Here is an 11,478-nt window from a genome sequence, read left to right as displayed (position 1 = left end):
GGCCATGAGGACGATGTCCCCTGCCCTACCCCATGGCACATGCTCTGACCCCACAGCGCAGACCCGGCCCCGCTCACCTCCGAGATCTTCTGGAACTGGTAATTGCTCTGGCTGCACTTCTCAGCTGTCTCCAGGGCGATTTTGTAGTTATCCACAAAGGCCTTGTACACCCCAAGCTGGCTGGCCTGTGGGCGGGGGGGTGGGGGGTCAGCCAGGTGCCCCTGGGGCCCCCTGCACCCCCAGAGGCCAGGCAGGAGCCACGGGGCCAAAACTTGCCACGGGCTGCCCCTCGAGCCGGAGGGGAGCAGAGCAGAGCCCCGGGGAAGGCGCGTACCAGCTTCTGGAAGAGGTGGCCCATGGTGATGTTGCTGTCCCACTGCTGCACCTTCGGGCACAGGCTGTCGTAGAACTCCTTGTGGATCTCGTAGATATCCTGGATCTTGTAGAAAATGGTCTCAATCTGCTGGAGGGTGAGGACGGGCTGCGACGTGGTGGCCGTAGCCTTCAGTGGCTTCATGGGCTGCCGGGCGAGGAGAAGGGAGAGCGTCTGAGACCGGGGCGCGGAGCGGAAACGGCCCCAGAGGCTCCTGCAGCCCACCAAGGGGGACAGCTCTGGGACGACCCCGGGCCCCCCTGCACGAGGGGCTGTCGCTGCGTGTCGATGCTCCTTCACCCCTGGGACTTCCCCATCTGCATCAGCAGCGACCCTCGCGTTGTGCAACAACGTCCTGACCGCGAGGGCCGGCGTGTCCGCGGGAGGAAGCGGGGCTGGAAATACTTCTGTGCCGGGCAGGCTGGTGGGGGGGGGGCGGGGGGGGGGGCTGCCCCAGCAGAAAGGACCCCATCCACCCGTCCTGGGGGACCCCCCCCCGGCTGTGCTCACCAAGAGGAGTGCCTCCAGCTGGTTGATGTAGATCTCCTCGCTGGCCAGGAAGCCGGAGAGCACCAGCTTCCGCATCTCCAGCCCTTTGCCAGTGTCTCGCTCGCCCTGTGCGACACAGCAAGCAGCCCGGCTCAGTCCCACCGGCGCGAGACGGAGCCCCCACACCCCACCAGCCCCGGTGTCCCTGCGTGGACACATGGCCCTGCCACCACGGGGACACCACGGCGAGGGCCAAGCACGTGCTGGCGGGGCGGCACGGCCAGGCTGGAGCCAGCTGGGGAGCCGGGGCGGCACCGGTGGCGCTGCTCTCCCTGCTCCTTGCTGGCCCGGAGCCCGGCGCCGCGGGCAGCGCTCCAGGGCGGCATGGCACGGCACAGCACAGCTCTCCCCGGGCAGAGTCCAGAGGCACCCCTTGGAATCACGCCCAGCGGCGCCATGCGAGCTGGCACCACCCTTTTCTCCGCCTGGGGCTTCCTCTGGGAAACTGCCACCCCACGCGGTCACCGCCGGCCCCTACGCGGCGGCAGCAGGACAGGTCTGGTGTTGGGAGGGCGGGTGGGGGGTTTGGGAGCTGCACCCACCCAGAAACTGCTCCTTGGCATGCCAGAAGCCTCCGCTCTGCTTGGTGGGACACACGTCCCATCCCTGACACCGGCACGGCCCTGAACACCGCTCCCAGGTCCTGGACTACCTTGAACGCCCGCCGTGCCCAGAGTCCCAGCCCAGTACTAAAAACCACGCTCAGGAGCTGGGCTTTGCCACTGAGAGCAGCACCAGGCAGAGCCACAGCTCTGTAGCACCGAGATCCTCGTCTCCTGCCTTAACCCAGCTGGTACAGCCCCTTTTGGAGAGGATCACAACTCCCACCTCGTTGCTCCAGGCAATTTGGGACGGTTCAGAGACCGCCAGGCCCTGTCTGCCCCCATCCCGCACTGCCTGCGGAGACCCCTGTGCCATCACTCAGCTCTGCTGGCCCCAAATATCGCGCCGGGGGTCCGGCAGCAGCAGCCACGCATGGGTGCAGTGGGCGGCACAAGCACCCCCCCCCGGATGGGAGCGCAGCCAGGAAGTGCACGCTGTCTCTGGGACCAGCATCGCCCGTCCTGCCCCGCTCGGTCCCGATCCTCGGCTGCCACGAGCCCGGTGCCCCCACCCAAAGCTGCAACTTTAAGGCCAGGCTGCGGTGAGCAGCGGGGGGGTGCCCAGGGAGTCCGCTCGGTGCTGGCGGGCTCGCTGCCACCGATTAGTCACAGGCTCTTCCTGCTTCCCCAGAGGCTGGGCCCTGCGTGAGAGCTGGGGAGATAAGGGGCCTGTCCGCACCGGGGACCCGCAACACTCCCGGGGACGGTGCCAGCCTGACCCCATGGCCCCGAGGGGCAAGGAGCCCACCCTCCAGCAGGGTCCAGCCACCCTGTTTCAGAAACTTCGAGGAGAGGAGGGATGGAGACCTCCCCAAGCCCTGTGCCAGTCCCCACAGGGCACCCAAGCAAGGTGGGCGAGAGAAGACACAGGGCTGTGGCCGGCCGGGGGCATGGCCCTGGGGTCCAGCAGGGTTGGGGGCACTTTAGGGGGGTCTGCCTGGGGCTGCGTGGTCAGTCAGCGGCACAGAGTGGTCCAGCTTCTTCCCGGGCATCCCAGCTCTGCCAACACAGCATCCCACCCCAGCAGGCATGCGCAAGCACCGGCTGAGCCCTTGGCACCCTCTCCCCTCCCCACCGCTGCCCCAGGAAACCTCACACCCAAACCCCAAGACCTGGGCCGGCAGCAGCGAGGTGCCCGTCTCCGTCCCCACCCTGTCCGGCGCCAGAGCGGGGTGCCCCACGGGTGCCCACCTTCTCGCTGGCCGAGAACGGAGACCCGGGGCTGGTGGGGGTTCCCGGCTCAGAGTCATCTTCATCCTCCAGGACTTTATCCAGGTACCCTATGGCCTCCTCTTCCTCCTCCATGGCCTGCCGGGCACCGTTGGGGGTGCACGGGGACCCCGCAAGGCTACGGCTGGGAAAGCTTACGCGGCCGAGCCAGCCCGGCCTGACTCAGCCCTGGACGCCGGCCACAGCCTCTGGATGAAAGGAGCCATTATGGGATCCCCGGTGCTCCCGCCTGCCCCGGCTCGGGCCGTCGGCCCCTTTGCGAGGCGCTCGCCGGGCAGCGGCACGGCCACGCGAGCGTGACCGCGGCGTCGGTGAGGACGGTGGGACCGCCGGAGCTGGGGGGCCGAGGGGGTGCCCGGCTCTGCCCACCAGGCCAACGCTTCCCCCGGGGGGGCTGCCGGCGGTGGAGGGCCGCTGCCCGCCGTGCCGCGCTGCTCGCAGCCAGCCCCGCCGCTCCGCCCTGCGCTCTCGCTACAGGAAATGCACGTCGCGGCGCTGGAGGTGGGGCTGCTCCGCGCTCTGGTCAAGGCTGGGGCGCAGCAGCCCGCCGCCCGCTTTTTTGGAGTTACGTGGTGCTGGGCGGCGGGGGAAGGCGTTGAGCTGGGGGCACCCCATGGAGAGGGGTCCCCCACCCGCATCGCTGCCTCCATCCCGACCCCACCATGGCCTCCCAGGGCTCGCCAGGCAGAGCCACGAGCGATGGGAGAGCGCCCATCCTGCCTGGGGTCCCCACGGTCCCCCCATGCAAGGAGAGAGCTGGACCACGGGGTCTTCCATCGCCTCAAAGGGCAGCAGCAAGGATCAGGTCCCATACGGGCACCTGGACCCCCAACCTCAGCCCCCCAAGGAAAAGGGTCCTGAACCCCTCCCTGCTCCAGAGGGAACCTCAGCAGGGAAATGCTGCTGATGCACGGTGCTTCCCGGAGCACCCACACTGCATCCAGCGGGGACCAGCACCCGGCTGCTGCCCCAGCCCCAACGCTCTGCGGGGCCTTGTGGGCGCTGCCAGATGGGGCAAGCAGAGGCTGGAGATGTGGACATCTACACAAGCTAACGCAAGAGCCGTTTCAGCTGTTTTCCCCCTCTCTTCAGCAGCAAAAGGGGAACCAGCGGCTGCTCAGTCCCTACAAGCCGCTCAGGCTCCCCGCTCCTCTCAAAACCAGTAACAAACCCCACGCTGCAGCTCAGGCTTCGCACGTTTTTGGTAGGACACAGACACCGGATGACCAGAGCAGCTACTGTCAGCACGAAACCCAGCAACACCCAAGCCGAGGCTGGGCCACCACCCTGCGCTGTGACCACAGCCCCTGCCAGGATGCTCACGGCTGTGGGTGGGACGGGCTGGTCCCCACGCAGGGCTGGGGGGCTCCAGGTTCAGCCTCAGGAGCACACGAGACGAGACACCCTGCCCCAATCCTGCCAGTCCCCAGGCTGGAGATGCCATCTCTGGCACCAGGAGGACACCAGGGGAGGCAGACACCTCTGCAGATGGGCTGAGCCAGGCGCCCTGTGCCACCCAGGCACCAGCTGACACGCGTGTGCCCACCAGGAGGCTGGGGGTACCCCAAGATTTCAGGTGCCGGCACCCAAAGGGCACTTCCCTGAGCCCCAGCCCAAGCAGCTGCAGATAAAGAGATCAGAGGCAGAGCCGGCGCTGAGCTCTAAAGCTCCCAATCCTGTTAGTGTCGGGCCAGCACTGAGCTAAGACGGCCACTTGAGACGGCGTCACCGCCTGCGTCCCCCAGGGCCACCCACCACCCCACTGCCCCCCCCCCCCCCCCCCCGGGACCACCCTGCCAGGGGACGAGACTCAATTGCAAGCAGGGTGCCGGGGAAGGGGCTGGCTCGATCCCCCGCTGCGGGACCAGGGGACCGTGCCTGGGGTCACGGCAGCTCGGTGCGGGGTGGTGGGACGCACAGGAGGGCCCCGCGGGACCCCCGTAGGGCTGGGCGCCGAGGATGCTGCGCAGCACCCTGGGGGAGGAAGCCACACCTCTGCGCTCCTCCGCCTCAACATCCGGGTTAAGGCCTTAACTCCTTCCACGGCAAAAACCTCCACATTTTCCACGCCACCTCCTCCCGTGCCCCTGCCATGCTGCAGACACCCCCCCCAGCTCAGGCGCTCCCCAGAGCAGCCCCTGTGCTGGGGAGCAGAGGCACCCAGTGGCAGCAGCCCCCAGGTCCCCGGGCCAGCACGGCACCCCCTGGGCTTTTGGGAAACCTTGATTCTGGAAAAAAAAAAAAAAAAAAAATCACATTTTCTGCTTTTAGTGTCCTGTTCCGAAGCTCTCCAAGCTCCCCTCCTTGGGAAGAGGATGGATAAAACCCCGGTCGCTCGGCGAGGATGCTGGGGTAAGAGCCCAAGGAGTTAAATCTAAGTTTCCCTGCAAAGAGGAGGGGACGGACACGGTGTCCCTCTGCAGCTGGCAGGGTGTCCCCAAGTGCCGCTAGATGGAGCCGGCAGCGCGGCTGCGCCTTGTCCCCAGGCTCCCCAGCCCGAGGGGCAGGGGACAGGGTGGGTCCCAGCACCTCCTGGCTGGGCTCCGGCACCCAGAGCCTGCTGTCCAGGTCAGGGACACCAACATGTCCCATCATGGATGGGCGCAGCCCCGTTCCAAACAGCATCCGGACAAGGAACCGGGTTCAGGAAGCAGAGGGGACATCCACCGAGGTCACAGCACCACCAGACCATCGCCAACACTGCAGACCCCTCCCAGCTGGGCACCCCCAGCCCTGAATTTCGCAGCCCCCGGCGCCCAGCCCACCTACCCCAGTGCCGAGGCCATCAGTGGGTGTGGGTGAGACGCCGTCGCCGCTGTCCTGGCCCCGGGCGCTGAGCTGGGGGGACATGGTGGGCGACTCATCGATGTAGGGCATGGTTTCCGAGCCCTCCGGCAGCGCCTTGGGCTCCTCGTTGCCCTCGGCATCGTAGTCGTCTGCACCATAGTTGAAATCTGCCAGAGGAAGAGAAGATGGGGGTGAGCATCCAGGAGATGCTGCCTACCAGTGGGCTGGTGGCCGGGGCAGGAGGGGACAGGGACACAAGGGGAACCCTGCCACCATGCCAGTGGTGGCTGTGCACCAACCTGTAATTACCAGGGGACTAATGAGCCCGTTTCCAACACATGGAGCCATGCGGGGACACACACACACCCACCGGCTTTCCACCTGCCCGCGGGGCAGGCAGGGCACAGAGCGGGCACCCTTCCCTGCCTCTGCATAATTCATGGAGCCGGGAAGCCGCAGGCCTCATCTGCGCGGGGGCAGCTGCTCCTCCAGACACCCCGGCCCCTCGCCAGCAGCTCAATGCCCTCCTCGCCAGCCCCGGGGGGGGCGATGGAGCCAGGCGGGCAGTCGCCATCCTCCCTGTCTCCTGCCCGGAGCAGTGCCAGGCCCATGGGGGCAGCAAGGGGATGGTGGCAGATGTGGTGGCAATGCCAACGTGCCACAAACCATGCTGAGGTGGCACAAGGGGTCTGCTGTGAGGGGACCGCCACCACAGCAGGCCAGAGGAGTCCCCGCACTGCCCCGCAGCCCTGGGTGCAGCCATTTTGGGGGCACGGAGCCCTCGGCATGGCGTGGGGAAGAAAATGGGGAGCCAGGAGCAGCCGAGCGGGGGCTGGGGGGGCGCGGGGCCTGCGGCGGGGCCGGGGGCACAGCGGGGGCCGGGGGGGCCTCCTAACCTGTTCCCATGGAAACGGCGGCAGCTCGGCGGTGGGGAGAGGCGGCTGCAGCAGCCCTGAGATGCTGACAAAGGCGAGGGGGAAGGGAGCCCGGCTGCGGCACAGGCGGCCGCGGGGTGCAGCTGGCACCCCACACACAGCCCCCCAGCCCCAATGGACCCCAACCAGGCCCCAAGATGTCCCCTTGTGTCCTGCCCAGGTGTCCCTGCAGCCAAGACCCCCACACAAACGGGGTGTGTGACCTGCACCCGGCCCAGAGCAAACCCTGTGCCGCTGACGCTTCACCCCGCCGAGGAGTCCCCTGCTCCCAGCGGTGTTGCTCATCCCATTAATATTGCACTCAGCTTAACATTTAAAGTGGATAAATCTGTAAATCAAGGAGTGCTGCGAAGCTGGGAGCCGTGCAGGTGCCAACAGGGTGTACGGAATCTCTCCTGCGCCCCGGGGGCAGGATGGAGGAGAGCCCCAGCACGGCCCAGGTATGTCCGGCTCTGCCAGGACAGCCCAGCTGCTCTCAGACCTCTCCTCATTAGCAGTTAGCACCTAATGAGCATCCCCCTGAGGCCTGTCACCAACACCCTACTGGGGCAGGTGCCCTTGCCATGGTGGGCAAAGCCCCCAAAAAAAGATTCAGAGCATGGATGGGGAAACCCCAAGCTCCTGTTGACCAGGCCCAAGCTCCTCATCTCCAGGCTGATGTGCAGCCCAGCACCCGAGCCCCTGCCATCCACCCCATCCACTCCAGTATCCATCGACAGCGACATGGGGACAACCGAGGCCACGCCAGACCTGCCAAAGCCACCACCTCCACACAGCCCCCATGCCAGGGACAGGGCAGGCAGCCAGCAGCGGCCAGGGAAGCCCACGCTGAGACCAGCACCGGCACTGGAGGGGACCTGGCCACCTCCCCGCCCCATTGCCAAGCTTGGGAGCAGCTCAGGTAATGAGAAACAGTTTTAATGAGGCGGCTGGGGACCTTGCCACCTGCCAGAGGTGACACTGGCAACGGCGCAAGGGGAGGAGGTGGTGTCGATGGCACAGAGGCACAGAAGGGAAGGGACCAGCAGGAACAACCCAGCTCTCAAGCCCCCATCGCTCCTCCCCAGCCTGAGCAGGTTCACACTGTGCAGCCCCGTGCCCACCCAGGGGCACACGTCCCCATGGCCCCAGGTGTGCCCCCAGCTGTGCCACCTCCTGGCACAACCCTGCTGGCTGAGCCACAGCCATGTGTCATTGACCAGGCTCTCATGCAGGGAGGACGGGCAGAGGTCTCCCCCACATCGCAGCTCTAACACGCTGCGGGGAGGGACCAGCGCATCTCCGAGGCCTCCTCGTGCTGTGCCCACATCTTGTCCTGCAAGCAGGGACCACTCTGACCTCCTCAAGGCCTCTGGAGCACAGCCCCCCGTCCCCACGGAGCAGGAGCAGCTCCATCACCGCTCTCCCTCCAAGGGCAGGCAGACACACGCCAGGATGCGCCGCAGGCAGAGACCCGCAGGGAAGTGCCATCGCTTGGCACACAGACCTGTGCCTGATGCCACCAAGGGAGGGAGACCCTGCTCATGCCCAGGGGACACAGAGGGTCCGTCCCCTGCACCTCCCTGCCTGCAGGGCCCAGCAAGCCCAAATCTCGCTGCCTCTCTCCTCCCCCCGCAGCTGCATTGCCCCTGCAGCCTGTTCTTGTGCCCATGCCAAACCCAGAGCTATTTTTGCTCCAGGCACCCGGGTTTTCGCAGCAGTGGAAACCCTCCTGCTCCACCCAAGGCATGGGGACAGAGGATCAGAGGGAGCCTGGCCCAGAGGAGCCACCTTCGGAGCTTCGGAGCCCTGCACCCAAAGCAGCCCCTGGCCCAGGCTCCCCCTGCAGCGCTGCAGACCCCAGCCCCACATGCACCGAGGGATGCCGGCACTGACGGGGCTCCTGTGGGCTGGCTCACAGCCCTAGCGCACAGCAGGACCAGGAACACCTCCCCAAAAAGAAAATCACATTTCAGCTCTGCCACCCAAGCCAATGCCAGCGAGATGATGCTCGAGAGGGAGCACAGCCAAGGGCGGCCACCAGCTCCTCCCCAGCGCGGGCAGGTGACAGCACTGTCACAGCGACACAGGGTGGCATTTTCTTCGCTTTCCCAGCTGGGCACACACTGCTTCCAGGGCTCTGCACACCTCAACGCTCACCCGCCTCATTTCCACAGGAGAAGTTCAGCATCCACACGGGGAGGGGGGAGCAGATTTTGCTATTCCCAGCCTGCGAGCTTTGGGAAAATGCCACGTTTTTACTGGGGCTGGGTGAAAATTCACCATGACAACAGGGATGCGTGAGCTGGCCTCAGACCTGCCTCCACGGGCCTCGACACAAACAGCATCTCCTCCGCACCCCGCGCTGCCTCCTCCCCAACCACCGCAGCATCTCGGGGGGCTCACGAGCCTGGCACGGTGCGGGCACCGCTCCCAAGTGCCCCCGTCCCCCGGGCACAAAGGTCCCCGGAGCTGGGTGCCCAGGAGGGCGGCGTGGCCAGGCACCGTGGGCTCTGCAGGGAGGCAGCTGCTGGGAAAAAGGAGCGTGCGGAGGCTGGGTTTGGATGCAGCCTCCGGGCTCCAGCCTGGCTGTCCCCACAGGCTGGCACAGCACGGTGTGCCCGGCTGCGAGTGTCTGCTTTAGGGGATTTAGGAAGGAAAACTCTGCTGTGCCCACGAACCTGGAGCGGGGGTCGGTCAGGGGTGTGTGTGTGATGCGTGGGGCTGTGCCCCCCAGATTCCAAATTCAGGAAGGGAGCCGTGCCCCCTTCCTGCACATCCCCATCCCCGTTCCCCACGCAAACCTGCCCCACAAGTGCCGGGCTCCAAGCCCAGACGCTTCCCGGCAAACACCCCAATGGGAATTCACACCCCGAAAGCCGCCCACGGGTGCACCCAGGCAGCTCAGTGCTCCCCAAAACAAACAGCAAGGACCCTGTACCGAGCCCCCCACCTCCTACCCATGCCCCAGGCTCCCTCGGATGCTGCCAAGCCAGCCAGCCTGCGCCAGGTGCCCCGGGACTGGCACCATGAGGGGGCTCAATCCTCCTGCACCACATCCCAGCTGCCCATCCACGGGACTAGGAGGGATTCGCACCCCCCAGTGCTGCTGCAGCCCCCCCAGCTGCCAGCCCTCGGGTCCCAGCACCATGGGACCGCTTTTCCACAGCACCCTCAGCACCATGCCTGCTAAAATCACTGCTGGGGGAGAGGAGAAGTCCCGAGGCCACAGAATAACGGGGACAGAGCCAGCACCCCCCTGTCCCCAAGCACTCCGTGGGGTCCCCAAGCACCCCGTGGGCAGAACGAACTGTCACTCTGCTCCGGCACCCATGCACCCCACCACGCCAGTGCCACCGCCACCCAGCCCACCCGTGCAGCCCCTCGCAGCGGGCACAGGTCCCCTGCACCGACCCCGGCGAGCGCCTCCATGGCGTGCGGGATGCTCGGGGAGGGGGGAGCGCGGCCCCCGCCAGCATCACCTGCCCCCTGCCCGCCTCGGGCTCCGCATCGCTGGCGCAGCACCCGTCCCCAGCGCCATGCAGCGTCACCCAACAGGTAGGGGGGGACCCGCCGCCCCGAGCCCTCCCGGCCCCCTGCCCAGGGCACGTACTGCTGTAGAGGGTGTCGATCCAGGAGAGCCGCGGCAGGCCGCGGTGGCTCAGCGGCTCCATGCTCGGCGCTCAGCTCCGCCAGCCGGCTCTCATCGCACAACAAAGGCGGCGAGGGCGGGAGGCGGGGGGCCGCAGGCCCAGGCGGGGGCTGGCTGGGAGAAGGGGGCACACGGCCGCCTGCCCGGCAGCACCGTGGCTCTTCTGCCAGGGGCACCCAAGGAAGGAGGTGCTGGCTGGCAATGGCAGCGCGTCCCGCCTCCCGCCTCTGCCTCGCCGGGGGGAGCCGAGCCCAGCGTCCCCCGCACGCAGCCACGCCAGCTCCCCGCGGTGCCTGGGGACGGGGAGGTGGGGACGGTGGCAGCATGGTCTGGGTGTGTGGTGGTCCCCAGGCTGCGCCGGTGGCACTGGGGGGCAAGGGGGCACCCAGCTGTGCCACTGGCACTGCTACCGCCCCCTCCCTGACCTCATTCTCATCCCCTCCCTATGCCCTAGGGATGCCCAGGCTGTGCCCCTACCCGGTGAAACCTCACCAGCTGCTGCTGCTGGATGCAAAGCACGCAGACCCCTCCCGGTGCCACCCCCCAGGAGGAGCCAGCACCCGGGGAGCCCCCCGTGCCCCCCATAAAGGGCTCGGCTCTGGGGCAAGCAGGGGTTAAACTGCCCTCACCATCTGCTTGTAGCCAAAGGAAATAATAAAAAGTGCCAGAGTCATCAACCCCGATACGTCAGGAGCCAGCCAAGCGTTCAGGCTGCCCCTTCCTGCCCGTGCCCACACCGCTGCCCCCCTGAGCAGGGGGTGCGGGCAGCACCCTGAGCCGCTGCCCTCGGCCGCATCCTGCCCTGCTCGGGGATGGGCTCGGACCTGGCGCCAGGGCCAGATGGGAGCCGTGCGGGAGGGCTGATGTGCAGGAGGGATGATGCTCCACCGGCACGCGGGGAAGGCAGAGCACCGGGGCGTGAAGTGCCAGGACGGGGGGGGCACCGGCAGCCACCATGCCTGGAAAACCCAGGAGGGGTTTGGGGGGGACACTGCCCCCAGGGATGCCGCAGCCCTCAGAGGTGGCCGATGCATTTTGGGGGAACGCAGCTTGGCACTGCCACCAGCACCCGCTGCCGCCTGGGCGCAGCCCTGCTTCCCCAGAGGGCCGTATCCAGCCCAAGGGCCCTATCGAGCCCTGGCACGGCCCCCCCCTGCCTGCAGCCCCCCCGGCCGTGAGTCAGCACACACTGAGTCAGGGCAGGAGGTGCTGCCGTCCCCCACCCCTCGCACCCCGCTCCTGGGCACCTCGGGGATCCCCAGCTCAGGGTGCGACTGGGCTCCAACGCTCCCCTTGTCCCCGAGCCATCAGCACACGCGGTGCCAAGGGGTGGCCACGGGGTGACAGCCCCCAGACAGCACACCCCACGCA

The sequence above is a fragment of the Cygnus atratus genome, chromosome 20, assembly GCF_013377495.2.
Source record: "Cygnus atratus isolate AKBS03 ecotype Queensland, Australia chromosome 20, CAtr_DNAZoo_HiC_assembly, whole genome shotgun sequence".
NCBI lineage: Eukaryota > Metazoa > Chordata > Aves > Anseriformes > Anatidae > Cygnus > Cygnus atratus.
This window is presented reverse-complemented; position numbering follows the sequence as displayed.